This window comes from Triticum dicoccoides, chromosome 1B, assembly GCF_002162155.2.
Source record: "Triticum dicoccoides isolate Atlit2015 ecotype Zavitan chromosome 1B, WEW_v2.0, whole genome shotgun sequence".
NCBI classification, from domain to species: domain Eukaryota; kingdom Viridiplantae; phylum Streptophyta; class Magnoliopsida; order Poales; family Poaceae; genus Triticum; species Triticum dicoccoides.
This window is the reverse complement of record NC_041381.1, coordinates 368,489,171-368,506,706: the sequence shown is the minus strand read 5'-3', so window position 1 is coordinate 368,506,706 and position 17,536 is coordinate 368,489,171.

The following is a 17,536-nucleotide window of genomic DNA, read 5'->3' as shown; positions in this document are numbered from 1 at the left end:
TCTGTATATGTCCATTACCAAAATCGGTCTCACCGAGTTTGAGCAATCGGTACTACCGAGATTACAATGCAAACTCTCTAGTTAGCTTATTACCAAAATCGGTCCCACCAAGTTTGTGTAATCGGTCTCACCGAGTTTGCCTGACCAACTCTCTGGTTAGCTTATTACCAAAATCGGTCCCACCGAGTTTGTGTAATCGGTCTCAGCGAGATTACGTTATGCCCTAACCCTAACCATATCGGTCCCACCGAGTTGCATCTCGGTCCCACCGAAAACCCTAACGGTCACTAGGTTTACTAAATCAGTCTGACCGAGTTTGTTGATTCGGTCCCACCGAGATTGGTAAATTATGTGTAACGGTTAGATTTTGTGTGGAGGCTATATATACCCCTCCACCTCCTCTTCATTCATGGAGAGAGCCATCAGAACAAGCCTACACTTCCAGCATCCTATTTCTGAGAGAGAACTACCTACTCATGTGTTGAGGCCAAGATATTCCATTCCTACCATATGAATCTTGATCTCTAGCCTTCCCCAAGTTGCTTTCCACTCAAATCTTCTTTCCACCAAATCCAAATCCTGTGAGAGAGAGTTGAGTGTTGGGGAGACTATCATTTGAAGCACAAGAGCAAGGAGTTCATCATCAACGCACCATTTGTTACTTCTTGGAGAGTGGTGTCTCCTAGATTGGCTAGGTGTCACTTGGGAGCCTCCAACAAGATTGTGGAGTTGAACCAAGGAGTTTGTAAGGGCAAGGAGATTGCCTACTTCGTGAAGATCTACCGCTAGTGAGGCAAGTCCTTCGTGGGCGACGGCCATGATGGGATAGACAAGGTTGCTTCTTCGTGGACCCTTCGTGGGTGGAGCCCTCCGTGGACTCGCGCAGCCGTTACCCTTCGTGGGTTGAAGTCTCCATCAACGTGGATGTACGATAGCACCACCTATCGGAACCACGACAAAAACATCCGTGTCTCCAATTGCGTTTGAATCCTCCAAATCCCTTCCCTTTACATTCTTGCAAGTTGCATGCTTTACTTTCCGCTGCTCATATACTCTTTGCATGCTTGCTTGTTATGTATTGTGAGTGTTAAACTTGTGCCTAAACTCCACTCCAACTTAAAGAAGTTAAAAACTGCTACTTTTGGCACATAGTGTCTAATCACCCCCCCCCCTCTAGACACCTCTTCTCGATCCCTTCCAGATGGTGATGATTTCCCCCTCCCAGAGGGAAGTTTCCCCAGCAGAACAGCTCCGCCGGAGCCCTAGATTGGTTCCACCAAGGTTCCGCCTCGTGGTGGTGGAGTTTCGTCCTGTAAGCTTGCTTATGATTTTTTCCAGGGTAAAAGACTTCATATAGCAGAAGATGGGCACCGGAGGGCCACCAGGGGGCCCACAAGGCAGGGGGCACGCCCAGTAGGGGTGGGCGCCCCCCTCGTGGCCAGGGTGTGGGGCCCCTGTGGTACTTCTTTCGCTCAATAATTCTTATTAATTCTAGAAATGACTTTCGTGGATTTTCAGGACTTTTGGAGCTGTGAAGAATATGTTTCCAATATTTGCTCCTTTTCCAGCCCAGAATCCCAGCTGCTGGCATTCTCCCTCTTCATGTTAAACCTTGTAAAATAAGAGAGAATAGCCATAAGTATTGTGACATAATGTGTAATAACAGCCCATAATGCAATAAATATCGATATAAAAGCATGATGCAAAACGGACGTATCAGTACCTCACTAGAGAAAGCCCAAAACTGACTGTCATGATAAGCGAGAGCTGGTCAGCGATCCGGCGACTTAGTATTACACTACAAATTGTTCGTGATTTCTACCGTGTTATACGAGGGGCTGGTCTTTGTCCAGCCATGTGGCAAAGGCGTCGTAGTCCGGATAGCCGCACACGCAACAAGGGCTAGTACTAAGCCCCACATTTAGACTCCTATGGCTAAGTGAAGGTAATAAAGCCGTATAGTCCGATTGCCTGGTTCACCCCGCGAACGCCTCCTTTATGGACCAAGACGTTGGATAAAGCGCGGTATCGCGTTATGTAGAACACCCCTGTAGCATCTACATGGGGGCAGAAGCCGTCGACTGGCAACTTTCAGAAATATAAACAATAAACGACCACACAAGAGGAAAAACTCACTTAAAACAAAAGGCGCAAGCATAGATATCTCAAAGCACGGGTTCATAAATATGATAGTGTACAACCCAAACATAGTCAATCGAACATGACGTCCTTTGAACATTGGCCCTCTACTACTCGGGCTCCTTCTAAGACATCTTCGAAGTACCTCTCTGGCTTTCGATGATCCTTGCCTTCGGGCGGGCCTGCGGTCGCCACTTTGGTGACCTTCATCTTTGCCCATTGCATCTTGATGTGAGCGAAGGCCATCCGGGCACCCTCTATGCAGGTCGAATGCTTTCCAGCATCAATCCGCGGTCGCGCATTGACAAGCCGCTTTACCAGGCCGAAGTAGCTACTGGGAATAGGCTCGGCTGGCCAAAGTTGGACTATTAGATCCTTCATGGCCAAGCCGGCTACCCTATGCAGCTCTGTCAGCTGCTTCAGCTGGCCATTTAGAGGCGTCGGATACTTCGGCATGAGATACTGCGACCAGAACAGCTTCTCGGTCGAATTCCCCTCCTGGGCTCGGAAAAACTACGCGGCATTGGCGATGCTCCTCAGAAGATCCGCAAACGCGCCTGGAGAACTCCAAACTCAGGTAAGCAAGATATAGCTCTTACCTCCAAAGCTACTCTACAAAAGAAAGGCCTTACCAGCCGCTATCTGTCTCGCCTATTGGATCTCCGCACGAGCACTTTGGGACTCGATCCGCGCCTCTTTGGCATCATTGAGAGCCTTGGCAAGTTCGGACGATTGGTCCGAAGTTTTCTGCACCAAGGTCTCGCATTTTTGGATGGCATCCTTCAGCTCCTGCTCGACTTCGGCCACCCGAGCTTCATGTTGGTGGCGGACAGTTTGCTCGACCTCCAGCTCTGTAGCCGCTTTGTCAGCTGCTACCTTATTTGCCTCTGCCTCCTTAGCTTGGGCAAGCGCGCCTTTGAGGGACTTGACCTCGGTTGCGCCAACTATGGTCATAATAAAAAAATCCATGAGTTAAACTACTCAATATACATATCACTTCTGATATGACAATAAACTCCTTGAAAATTTCCGCATACCTTGTGTTTCCTCGAACCACTAGTTAACGCGGTCGAGTTCCTCATCGGCCACTGGAAGCTTCCGATTGAGTTCGGAAACCTCTGCGGCATGGGCGGTAGCCGCCAACATGGATGCTTGTTAAAAAAGTAGCACACTATATTATTATCCGGATTATCATGTGGATACTCTGTCTGGTTTTTTCCAATCTGGACAGAGCCTCAGGGGCTACTATCTATACACAGGTTTATCCTTTCATATGAAAAGTTCTTAGAACATTACGTCGCATACCTCAAAGCCTATCACTAGGCTGTAGAAGGCTTCATTCAGTCCGCTTTTAGCAGACTGGACCTTCTCCATAACCGCACCCATCAGGGTGCGGTGCTCCTCCACGACGGAAGCACTTTGTAGTGCTTCCTCCAGAGCATGAGCCGCCTCCGAATTAATGAAGGCTGCTGATGGAGCTGCTGCTCCTCCCCCTCTCTCAAAGGGGGCTGTGTATCCAATCCCGGAGCTGCGTTGGTCTCTAGAACAGTGTTTGGTGGGGGGGCAGGTTGATGGGGCTACCCACCGTTGGTTGTTAGGGGAGTCACCTCCCCCAGGTTTTCGGGGACCGAGGTATTGACCTCAAGCGCCTTCTCGACAGCCTCGTCCGCCCCTCCTCGGCCAAGAGAAGTCCTTCGGGACGACACTTGGTGTCCTCCATGGCAACAAGCGAGGGGGCTCGTGGCGGCGTGTCGCTCTCCTCCTTCTCGGGTGGCAGGGAGTTCCTCTCCAATAAGGGAGTGTGCGGAACCTCACGGGGAGGGCTGAAAGACAAATAACAATAAAACTCACATAAGAGAGGCAGGCAAACTAAAGACAAATAGTAAGATTATTAATACTTATGATTCGGCCAGGGGCTTCACCTTGGGAGGTCTCTTGGGGACGTGTTCATATTCTGAGTCTGAACTGTCCGAGAGGGTCAGCTTCCCTCTTTTCGGCACCTCCCCCTCCGGGTCTTCGGAGGCAGTCCTCTTCTTCCTCCTCCCCTTGCAGGGGAGTCGCTTTCCACCTCCTCCTCTTCTTCCTCGTCTCCCTCGTGGGAGGAGAGGACTTTGGTCTCTCTGGACACGATGTCCAAAGGACCTTTGCAGCAGGGGCCGCCCTTGGCTTCCTTGACCTTCTTCTTGGCCTTCTTCTCCGTCGCCTGACAAGGTGCTGGGACCAGCATCTCCTTTAGCTGGGGTGTGGCTGGGTCCTCCGGCAGCAGTGCCGGATAGTCAATCCGCTCCTCCTTTGTTGTCCAGCCCTGTGCGGAAGGCAGGTGATAAAATCTCTATTAATTAAAACATCGGCCGAATGGATCTTCAGAAAAACTAATGCTTACCTCTAAGGCCGGATTCTCGATGTCGAGTCTGATGTCCTCGTTCTTCATTGTCCAGCTTTTTTGGGCCTTGAAGAGCAGCTTCCATATGTCTTCGTGTGTGGTGCCAAAGAAGCGCCTCAGGGTCCATCGCCCCTCCAGATTGAACTCCCAAATGGGGGAGGTCCGGTGTTGGCAGGGAAGGATGCGACGGAAGAGCATCACTTGAACCATGTTCGTGAGGCCGATGTTCGTACCCAGCATGTTGGTGATGCATTTCTGTAGCATCTTCACCTTCGTTTCGGACCTCCAATCAAGGCCCTTGGCGGTCCATGAGGTGAGTCATGTAGGGGGTCCAGATCTAAAGTCGGGTATGGCCACCTAGTTGGCACGGTGGGGTTTGGTGATGTAGAACCACTCCTACTACCACACATTGACAGTCTTGATGAATGCTCCTTTGGGCCACGTGGCGTTGGGCAGCTTGCTTACCATGGCCCCGCTGCAGTCCGCGTGCTGTCCGTCGACCACCTTTGGCTTCAGATTGAAAACCTTGAGCCATAAGCCGAAGTGTGGCGGGATGCAGAGCAGAGCCTCACACACGACGATAAACGCCGATATGTGGAGGAAGGAATTTGGGGCTAGATCATGGAAGTCTAGCCCATAGTAGAACATAAGGCCTTGGACGAAGGGATGGAGGGGAAACCCTAGCCCTCGGAGGAAATGGGGGATGAACACGACCCTCTCACCGGGCCCAGAGTGGGGATGACCTGGTCCTTATGGGGGAGCCTGTGCGCGATATCCGTAGACAGATAGCCCGCGCTTCGGAGATCCTTGACGTCCTTTTCAGTGACGTAGGAGGCCTCCCACTTGCCCTTGGAGCCGGACCCGGGCATGGCTGGGGAGGGTGGTGGCGGTGGGAAAGATCAGAGTCTATTTTGGGCGTTGGAGCTTGGAGGTTGGAGGGCAGAAGCTAGAAGAAGGCGTCGAGAAGAAAGGAGGAATCTTTGTCCTCTTATAGATGGTAAAAATACCAACCCCCCCCCCCTTCAAGCCATAAAACTCGCCTGTTCTCGATGAAAGCGTGCGTAAGGTGCAGCTGGGTTACCCAAATCACATTGATGAAAATCCCGTAATGGGTGGGTGCGATCTCTGTTTTGACAAGATGTGCCAGTGGAGGCTAAGCCTCGAAGCGCGAAACAAGAGGTGTGAAAATGGTTTGAAATATTAAAGGATCGAGTGTGACGCTTCGCTGAAAAAAGTTGTTAGTAAAAGAGATTGTTCTTGTTTTAACATCTTTCCTTCATGGCTAAGGGTTGTATTTATTATGCAGAGCCGGACACAGTTCCTCTGTACGGGAAGTTAACCTAAAACTTTCAGGAGAAGGAACTCACCTTGCAATGCCGAAGACACTCCGCGTGTTGAACACATCGTCATCAAAGACTGGTTCAGGGGCTACTGAGGGAGTCCTGGACTAAGGGGTCCTCGGGTGTCCGGCCTATTCGATATGGGCCGGACTAATGGGCCATGAAGATAAAAGCAGAAGACCATCCCCCGTGTCCGGGTAGGACTCCTATATGCGTGCATGGGGCACTGTTTACTTACAGCCTCTACGAGTTGCAAGTGAATGGGGCCGGTGCGTGGTGAACGGAAGGGTTCATCAAGCCATTTCTCGCCTTAACGCCTAAACTAAATAGAAGAGGGGTACTTGACTAATAGGGGGCAATTGCATTGCACCTGACTGTGAGGGACCTCTTGATACCTTATGTTCACTTCCTAACTAGTAGCTAGTTTCCTGTCACGGAAGCCTTTTCCCAGTGCGCGAAGCCCCGATGAGGAAGGTGTTAGTGCTTTCTCATGGGGTCAATAATACTAATCCCTCCTTTTGTGCCAGGAAGAAGATAAGAAAAGGCGAAGCCTTCTCTTGGTTTCCCAACCTGTTGCTTCTAAAGACTGCCCTCTCTCGGCTGGATTTTGGTCCAGGCTACTGATGACCCACAAGTATAGGGGATCTATCGTGGTCCTTTTGATAAGTAAGAGTATCGAACCCAACGAGGAGCACAAGGAAATGATAAGCGGCTTTCAGCAAGGTATTCTCTGGAAGTACTGAAATAAGTGGTAACAGATAGTTTTGTGATAAGATAAATTGTAACGAGCAACAAGTAACAAGAGTAAATAAGGTGCAGCAAGGTGGCCCAGTCCTTTTTATAGCAAAGGACAAGCCTGGACAAACTCTTATAATAGGAAAAGCACTCCCGAGGACACATGGGAATATCGTCAAGCTAGTTTTCATCACGCTCATATGATTCGCATTCGGTACTTTGATAATTTGATATGTGGGTAGACCGGTGCTTGGGTGCTATTCTTACTTGAACAAGCATCCCACTTATGATTAACCTCTATTGCAAGCATCCGCAACTATAACAAAAGTATTAAGGTAAACCTAACCATAGCATGAAACATATGGATCCAAATCAGCCCCTTACGAAGCAACGCATAAACTAGGGTTTAAGCTTCTATCACTCTAGCAACCCATCATCTACTTATTACTTCCCAATGCCTTCCTCTAGGCCCAAATAATGGTGAAATGTTATGTAGTCAACGTTCACATAACACCACTAGAGGATAGACAACATACATCTCATCAAAATATCGAACCAATACCAAATTCACATGACTACTAATAGCAAGACTTCTCCCTTGTCCTCAGGAAAAAACGTAACTACTCACAAAGCATATTCATGTTCATAATCAGAGGGGTAATAATATGCATAAAGGATCTGAACATATGATCTTCCACCAAATAAACCAACTAGCATCAACTACAAGGAGTAATCGACACTACTAGCAACCTACTAGCACCAATCCCGGACTTGGAGACAAGAATTGGATACAAGAGATGAACTAGGGTTTGGAGATGAGATGGTGCTAGTGAAGATGTTGATGGAGATTGCCCTCTCCCGATGAGAGGAGCGTTGGTGATGACGATGGTGATGATTTCCCCCTCCCGGAGGGAAGTGTCCCCGGCAGAACAGCTCTGCCGGAGCCCTAGATTGGTTCCGCCAAGGTTCCGCCTCGTGGCGGCGGAGTCTCGTCCCGAAAGGTTGCTTAATGTTTTTTTCTCATCGAAAGACTTCATATAGGAGAAGATGGGTGTCGGAGAGCCACCAGGGGGCCCACGAGGTAGGGGGGCGCGCCCCGGGGGGGCGCGCCCCCCACCCTCGTGAGCAGGGTGTGGGCCCCCTGGCCTTCATCTTTGGCGACGATTTTTCTTTATTTATTTTAAGATATTCCGTGGAGTTTCAGGACTTTTGGAGTTGCATAGAATAGGTCTCCAATATTTGCTCCTTTTCCAGCCCAGAATTCCAGCTGCCGGCATTCTCCCTCTTCATGTAAACCTTGTAAAATAAGAGAGAATAACCATAAGTATTGTGACATAACGTGAAATAACAGCCCATAATGCAATAAATATTGATATAAAAGCATGATGCAAAATGGACGTATCAACTCCCCCAAGCTTAGACCTCGCTTGTCCTCAAGCGAAAAGCCGATAACAATAAATATGTCCTCATGTTTAGAGGTAGAGACGTCGATAAAAATAAAATACGGACATGAAGGCATCATGATTATTTCCATAACAGCAACATATATAGATTTTGTCATATGATTACTTATGTTCAAGTGATGATCTTTTCACAATGCAAAAGAATGAATCAGAAACCTTATTGAGCACCAACAAATTATAACCTTAGTCATTGAAACAATTGCAATTTATCATAACATCGGAAAGATTCTATGTCAGAGCTTAAAAGCAAGTCCACATACTCAACTATCACTTAGTCCTTCATAATTGCTAACACTCACGCAATACTTGTGGTTACGGAGTTTTAATCGGACATAGTGAAAGATAGGGGCTTATAGTTTTGCCCCACAACCTTTTACCTCAAGGGTAATGTCAACAATAACAATTCATGCTCCCCTACATCCAATTAGATATATATATATATCATGTTCTTTCCAACATGTTGAGCTTGCCAAAGGATGAAATGAAAAAGGAAAGGTGAAGATCACCGTGACTCTTGCATAAAGTAGAGGATAGTAATTAAAGATAGGCCCTTCGCACAGGGAAGCAGAGGTTGTCATGCGCGTTTAGGGTTGATGCACAAAATCTTAATGCAAAAGAACGTCACTTTATATTTCCCCTTGTATGTGGACCTTTATTATGCAGTCTGCCGCTTTTATTACTTCCACAACAAGTTCGTACAAAGCTTATTTCTCTGCACTAATAAGTCATGCATATTTAGAGAGCAATTTTTATTGCTTGCACCGATGACAACTTACTTGAAGGATCTTACTCAATCCATAGGTAGATATGGTGGACTCTCATGGCAAAACTGGTTTAAGGGTATTTGGAAGCACAAGTAGTATCTCTACTTGGTGCTGAGAATTTGGCTAGCATGAGGGGGAAAGGCAAGCTCAACACGTTAGAGGATCCATGACAACATACTTTATCTCAGATATAAGAAAACATAACTCGTTATGTTGTCTTCCTTGTCCAACCTCAACTCTTTAGCATGTCATATTTTAATGAGTGCTCCCAATCATAAAAGATGTCAATGATAATATATCTATATGTGAAACCTCTCTTTCCTTATTACTTCCTATTAATTGCAACGATGACCAAAGCTATATTTGCCTACTCCCAACAACTTTTAATCATCATACTCTTTCTATGTGAAGTCATTACTTTCAATAAGATCAATATGAACTCTTTGATTCTTTTTATTCTTTTTCTTTTATTCACCCAAGATCAAGGCAAAATAATCAAGCCCATGACTCAACACTAAACTTTATTATATAGCTCACGGACTCGATTACAAAGAGGGATCATAAAGCAAAACTCAAAACTAGATCATGCCATAAACTTTATTCTACTAAATCAAGATACTACTAAAAGGACCGAACTAAGAAAAACGGTAAATATAGGAGTTGTGATTGTGATACGATACTAGGGCACCTCCCCCAAGCTTGGCAGTTGCCAAGGGGAGTGCCCATACCCATGTGATTATTTCTTCGGAGGTGATGGAGGTGGTGATGATGACGGTGGATAAACGCACATAGAGCGTAAAAGCTCCTCCAACTTGCGGATAATGCCCTTGAGCCCAGCAATATGATCCTTCAACAAAATATTCTCCTCTGTGAGATACTTGTTCTGTATGCGGGCTAACTCAATCATCTTGAAAGCTTCAATCTCTGTTGGAGTGAAAAGGTTAGGTAAAGGTTGAGGGGTGTCTTCTTCTTTCACCACCGGAGCTTGAGCCTCAATGGCCTTCTTGATCTCTTCTGGTTCCTCTCTTTTCAACTCTATCTTCAATAGCCAAGCATCCTTGTCTTCGTTGTTGGAGGAGGGAGAAGTCATGGTGCTCTAAATCTGCAACGGAAACAGCTCGAATCGAAAACAGAGGATATTTGCGTGATACGGTGGTCAAAACCTTCGGGAGTATATATAATGATTTTTTACCGACCAAAATACATAACATACAAGAAAACGGAGTCCGGAGGGCACACGAGGTGCTCACGAGGTAGGGGGCGCGCCCAGGGGGTAGGGCACGCCCTCCACCCTCGTGGAGGCCTCGTGTCCTTCCCGGACTGCCACTTATTTTTCTATTTTTCTAAATATTCCAAAACGGAGAAATATTGCCTTAAAAATTGTTGGAGTCGGTTTACTTACTGTACCACATACCTATTCCTTTTAGGAGTCTGAAATGTTCTACAAAGTGTCCCTTATGTATTCCTCCGGGGTTACGGTTTCAATAATATTGGTTTCAACATTTATGGGATTACCTGAGATATAATGTTTGATTCTTTGACCGTTTACCACCTTCGGATTTGTGCCTTCAAAGTTGTTGATTTTTATGGCACTGGAATGATAGACCTCCTCGATAACGTAGGGACCTTCCCATTTAGAGAGAAGTTTTCCTGCAAAAAATCTTGAGAGTTGTATAGCAATACATAATCACCTACATTAAACTCACGCTTTTGTATTCTTTTGTCATGCCATCTTTTAACTTTTTCTTTAAACAACTTGGCATTATCATAAGTGGGTTCTCCATTCATCAAGTGAGCTAATATCAAATAACCTCTTCTCACCGGCAAGTTTGAAATCGTAGTTGAGCTCTTTAATAGCCCAATATGCCTTATGTTCTAGTTCGAGAGGTAAGTGACATGATTTTCCATAAACCATTTTATACGGAGATATACCCATAGGATTCTTATATGCAGTTCTATAGGCCCATAATGCATCATCAAGTTTCTTGGACCAATTCTTTCTAGACCTATTAATAGTCTTTTGCAAAATTAATTTGAGCTCTCTATTACTCAATTCTACTTGACCACTAGACTGTGGGTGATATGGAGATGCAATTCTATGATTAACGTCATATTTAGCAAGCATTTTACGGAAAGCACCATGAATAAAGTGTGAACCACCACCAGTCATTAAATATCTAGGGACTCCAAACCTCGGAAAAATAACTTCCTTAAGCATTTTAATATAAGTGTTATGATCGGCACTACTAGTTGGAATAGCTTCTACCCACTTAGTAACATAATCAACAGCAACTAAAATATGTGTATATCCATTAGAGGCAGGAAAAGGTCCCATATAATCAAAGCCCCAAACATCAAATGGTTCAATAACAAGTGAATAATTCATGGGCATTTCTTGACATCAACTAATATTACCAATTCTTTGACATTCATCGCAAGACAAAACAAACTTACGGGCATCCATGAAGAGAGTGGGCCAATAAAAACCGGATTGCAATACCTTATGTGCAGTTCTATCTCCAGCATGGTGTCTTCCATAAGCTTCGGAGTGACACTTGTGTAGGATCTGTTCCTGTTCATGCTCAGGTACACAACGTCTAATAACACCATCTACTCCTTCTTTATAAAGATGTGGGTCATCCCAAAAGTAATGCCGCAAATCACAGAAAAACTTTTTCTTTTGTTGGTATGTGAAGCTAGGTGGTATAAATTTAGCGACAATATAATTAGCATAATCAGCATGCCATGGAGTGCTACGAGAAGTGCTTATGACATTTAATTGCTCATCAGGAAAGCTATCATCAATAGGTAGTGGGTCATCAAGAACATTCTCTAACCTAGATAAGTTATCTGCAACGGGGTTCTCAACTCCTTTTCTATCAACAATATGCAAATCAAATTCTTGCAACAAGAGAACCCATCTAATAAGTCTAGGTTTTGCATCTTTCTTTTCCATAAGATATTTAATAGCAGCATGATCAATGTGAATAGTTACTTTAGAATCTACAATATAGGGTCTGAATTTATCACAAGCAAATACAACTGCTAAAAGTTCCTTTTCGGTAGTAGCATAATTTCTTTAAGCATTGTCTAGAGTCTTACTAGCATAATGGATAACATTTAATTTCTTATCAACTCTTTGCCCTAGAACAGCATCTACAGCATAATCACTAGCATCACACATAATTTCAAAGGGTAAATTCCAATCAGGTGGCTGAACAACAGGTGCAGAGACTAATGCTTTCTTAAGTATTTCAAATGCTTCTACACAATCATCATCAAAGACAAATGGTACATCTTTTTGTAATAAATTAGTCAGAGGCCGGGAAAGTTTTGAGAAGTCCTTAATGAACCTCCTATAAAATCCGGCGTGACCAAGGAAACTTCTTATACCTTTGATGTCCTTGGGACATGGCATCTTTTCAATAGCATCAACCTTGGCTTTATCAACTTCAATACCTCTTTCAGAAACTTTATGCCCCAAGACAATACCTTCATTAACCATAAAGTGGCACTTTTCCCAATTCAAGACAAGATTAGTTTCTTCACATCTCTGCAAAACTCGATCAAGATTGCTCAAGCAATCATCAAAAGAGGATCCATAGACGGAAAAGTCGTCCATCAAAACCTCACAAATCTTTTCACAAAAGTTAGAGAATATAGCCATCATGCATCTTTGAAAGGTAGCAGGTGCATTACATAAACCAAAAGGCATACGTCTATAAGCAAAAGTACCAAAAGGGCATGTAAAAGTAGTCTTTGATTGATCTTTAGCCGACACAGGTATTTGAGAGAAACCAGAATAACCTTCTAGAAAGCAATAATGTGTATGTTTGCATAATCTTTCTAGCATTTGATCAATAAAAGGTAAGGGGTAATGATCTTTCTTAGTAGCTTTATTTAATTTGCGGAAATCAATTACCATCCTATAACCTGTGATAATTCTTTGCGGGATCAATTCATCTTTATCATTAGGGACAACAGTAATACCTCCCTTCTTAGGGACACAATGGACAGGACTTACCCACTGACTATTAGCAACGGGATAAATTATACCTGCCTCCGGAAGCTTGAGTATTTCTTTTCTTACCACTTCTTTCATTTTAGGATTCAAACGTCGTTAAGGATCACGAACGGGTTTGGCATCTGCTTCCAAATTTATTTTATGTTGACATAGAGTGGGACTAATGCCCTTAAGATCATCAAGAGTATATCCAATAGCAGCACGGTGCTTCTTCAGAGTTTTCAATAATCTTTCTTCTTCATGCTCTGAAAGGTTAGCACTAATAATAACAGGATATATTTTCTTTTCATCAAGATAAGCATATCTAAGATTATCAGGCAACGGTTTAAGCTCAAACACGGGATCACCCTTGGGTGGAGGAGGATCCCCTAGGATTTCAACAGGCAAATTGTGTTGCAGAATAGGTTCATGTTTAAAGAATACTTCATCTATTTCCCTTCTTTCATTCATGAACATATCATTTTCATGGTCTAGCAAATATTGTTCTAAAGGATCACTAGGAGGTACGGCAATAGAAGCAAGACCAATAATTTCATCCTTACTAGGTGATTCTTCCTCACGATGTTGTTTACTAAATTTAGAGAAATTAAACTCATGAATCATATCATCCAAGCCAATAGTAACAACATTCTTTTCGCAATCTATCTTAGCATTAACAGTATTCAAGAAGGGTCTACCAAATATAATGGGACAAAAGCTATCATGTGGGGAACTGAGAACAAGAAAATCAGCAGGATATTTAGTTTTCCCACACAAGACTTCAACATCTCTAACAATTCCCATAGTATCTCTATTGGAAAGTTTAATTGTGACATCAATTTCTTCTAACTCAGCAGGTGCAATTTCATGCTTAATTTCTTTATATAAATCATAAGGTATAACACTAGCACTAGCACCCATATCACATAAGCCATGATAACAATGATCTCCTATTTTAACAGAAATAACAGGCACGCCTACCATAGGTCTATGTTTATCTTTAGCATAAGGTTTAGCAATTCTAGTAGTTTCACCACAGAATTGAATAACATGCCCATTAATATTATCAGACAAGAGATCTTTAACAATAGCAATATTAGGTTCTACTTTGATTTGCTCAGGAGGTGTATAAGTTCTAATATTGCTTTTACGAACAACAGTTGAAGCTTTAGCATGATCTTTCATTCTAACAGGGAAAGGTGGTTTCTCAACATAAGAAGTGGGAACAATAGGATCATTATAAGTGACAGTCTTTTCTTCAACTTTAATAGGTGCAGCTACTTTGACTTCTATGGGAGGATGATATTTAAACCACTTTTCTTTGGGGAGATCAACATAAGTAGCAAAAGATTCACAGAAAGAAGCTACTATCTCAGAATCAAGTCCATATTTAGTGCTAAACTTACAGAAAATATCAGTATCGATAAAAGATTTAACACAATCAAACTTAGATGTCATACCTGACTCCTTACCTTCGTTGAGGTCCCAATCTTCAGAGTTGCGTTTAATTCTATCCAATAAATTCCATCTGAATTCAATAGTCTTCATCATAAAAGAGCCAGCACAAGAAGTATCAAGCATGGTGTGATTATCAACAGAAAGCCGAGCATAAAAACTTTGAATAATTATTTCTCTTGGGAGCTCATGATTGGGGCATGAATATAAAATTGATTTAAGCCTCCCCCAAGCTTGAGCGATGCTTTCACCTTCGCGAGGCCAAAAATTATATATATAATTGCGATCACGATGAACAAGATGCATAGGGTAATACTTTTGATGAAATTCCAATTTCAATCTTTTATAGTTCCATGATCTCGTATCATCACATAGCCTGTACCATGGCAATGCGTCTCCCTTCAAAGATAAAGGGAAGACCTTATTCTTAACAACATCATCGGGTATACCTGCAAGCTTAAATAGTCCACAAACTTCATCCACGTAAAGTAGATGTTCATCAGGATGCTTTGTTCCATCTCCTGTAAAAGTGTTAGCTAGTAGTTTTTCCATCATACCCGAAGGAATTTCAAAAGGAGTTTCATTTTCAATAGGTTTAGTAGGTTGAGGAGCAACTCTTTGCTCTACTGGACGGGGTGAAGATACCCCGAACAAGCCCCTCAAAGAATTACTTTCCATAGTAACAAGTGACAGAAAATTTCAGCACACTATATAAATTTTTCCTTACCAAATTCCACCTACCAAAGGCGCTACACTCCCTGGCAACGGTGCCAGAAAAGAGTCTTGATGACCCACAAGTATAGGGGATCTATCATAGTCCTTTCGATAAGTAAGAGTGTTGAATCCAACGAGGAGCAGAAGGAAATGATAAGCGGTTTTCAGCAAGGTATTCACTGCAAGTACTGAAATAAGTGGTAACAGATAGTTTTGTGATAAGATAAATTGTAAGGAGCAACAAGTAACAAGAGTAAATAAGGTGCAGCAAGGTGACCCAATCCTTTTTATAGCAAAGGACAAGCCTGGACAAACTCTTATAATAGGAAAAGCGCTCCCGAGGACACATGGGAATATCGTCAAGCTAGTTTTCATCACGCTCATATGATTTGCGTTCGGTACTTTGATAATTTGATATGTGGGTAGACCGGTGCTTGGGCGCTGTTCTTACTTGAACAAGCATCCCACTTATGATTAACCTCTATTGCAAGCATCCGCAACTACAACAAAAGTATTAAGGTAAACCTAACCATAGCATGAAACATATGGATCCAAATCAGCCCCTTACGAAGCAACGCATAAACTAGGGTTTAAGCTTCTGTCACTCTAGCAACCCATCATCTACTTATTACTTCCCAATGCCTTCCTCTAGGCCCAAATAATGGTGAAGTGTTATGTAGTCGATGTTCACATAACACCACTAGAGGCTAGACAACATACATCTCATCAAAATATCGAACGAATACCAAATTCACATGACTACTAATAGCAAGACTTCTCCCTTGTCCTCAGGAACAAACGTAACTACTCACAAAGCATATTCATGTTCATAATCAGAGGGGTAATAATATGCATAAAGGATCTGAACATATGATCTTCCACCAAATAAACCAACTAGCATCAACTACAAGGAGTAATCGACACTACTAGCAACCTACTAGCACCAATCCCGGACTTGGAGACAAGAATTGGATACAAGAGATGAACTAGGGTTTGGAGATGAGATGGTGCTGGTGAAGATGTTGATGGAGATTGCCCTCTCCCGATGAGAGGAGCATTGGTGATAACGATGGTGATGATTTCCCCCTCCCGGAGGGAAGTGTCCCCGGCAGAACAGCTCTGCCGGAGCCCTAGATTGGTTCCACCAAGGTTCCGCCTCGTGGTGGCGGAGTCTCGTCCCAAAAGGTTGCTTAATGTTTTTTTCTCATCGAAAGACTTCATATAGGAAAAGATGGGCGTCGGAGAGCCACCAGGGGGCCCACGAGGTAGGGGGGCGCGCCCCAGGGGGGGCACCCTCGTGAGCAGGGTGTGGGCCCCCTGGCCTTCATCTTTGGCGATGATTTTTCTTTATTTATTTTAAGATATTTCGTGGAGTTTCAGGACTTTTGGAGTTGCGCAGAATAGGTCTCCAATATTTGCTCCTTTTCCAGCCCAGAATTCCAACTGGGCATTCTCCCTCTTCATGTAAACCTTGTAAAATAAGAGAGAATAGCCATAAGTATTGTGACATAACGTGAAATAACAACCCATAATGCAATAAATATTGATATAAAAGCATGATGCAAAATGGACGTATCAGCTACTACGAGGATCTCGTATCCCGTACATCGTCTTTCTCCCTCCTGGGTTCCCATGGTTCCTATGCCGCCGTGTTTCCCGGTCCTTTTCTTTTAGTGCTTCGACCCGAAGCGATAGCTTGACGCGTTTTCTGTGGATAAGATGGCAGCGCTCCAGCTCACTAACGAATGGGACGGCAGTGGTCCATTGGCAAGCTCGTTCTGATCCTAGACGCAGTACATTGGAATCCTGAGCACCACCATGAACGCTACCGTGCGTGCGCCTGTGGTGCGGTAAGGCACCACCCTGTTGTGCCAGTAGCTAACTCCGGCGTGTCAGCTTAGTTATCCTCATCAAGCCACAACCTTGATGTCTAGCTTCCCAACTGGTAGACGGTTCCCTTTCCCCCGGATCAATGAAGAAGGGAGAAGTCAGTTGATTCCTCTGAAGAACCGGAAGCGAAGTGCTATGCCGGGGCGAGGGGGCGGGAAAAGAAACTGCTCCGAAGAAAGATATTGGGGTTCCCAATGCTTCTCCACGCCCAACGAGATGTGCCAACCTCGGGATGCTTTACTCCTAACCCCACGGCGGTTCCGAGACGGAGCTTAACCCGAGTCTCGGTTAAGAACCGCGATGATCTACGTTTCACATGGCGCATGATTCCATGGATAGTTTCATTCGAGATCGTGATGGAGGACATAGCTTACGATCATCGGCTTTGATCATGCCACTAGGCATTTGATTAGGACATTGCACAATGATCCGAACACTTTGTTGCATCTCTTCGATACAGATACAGTAACGATCGTAGCGATCTCCTCTGGTACCTACTGGTACGTCAAGATCCGATTGGTCATGAACATCATAAGGTGCTGCTTTTCACGAATCCCAGCATACCCCAGGTTGGGATGGGTAGGCCCACCACTTCACTTTTGCACTTTCACTTAGGCCCGGGCCAAGTCAGTGAGGGACCCTGTCAGGCT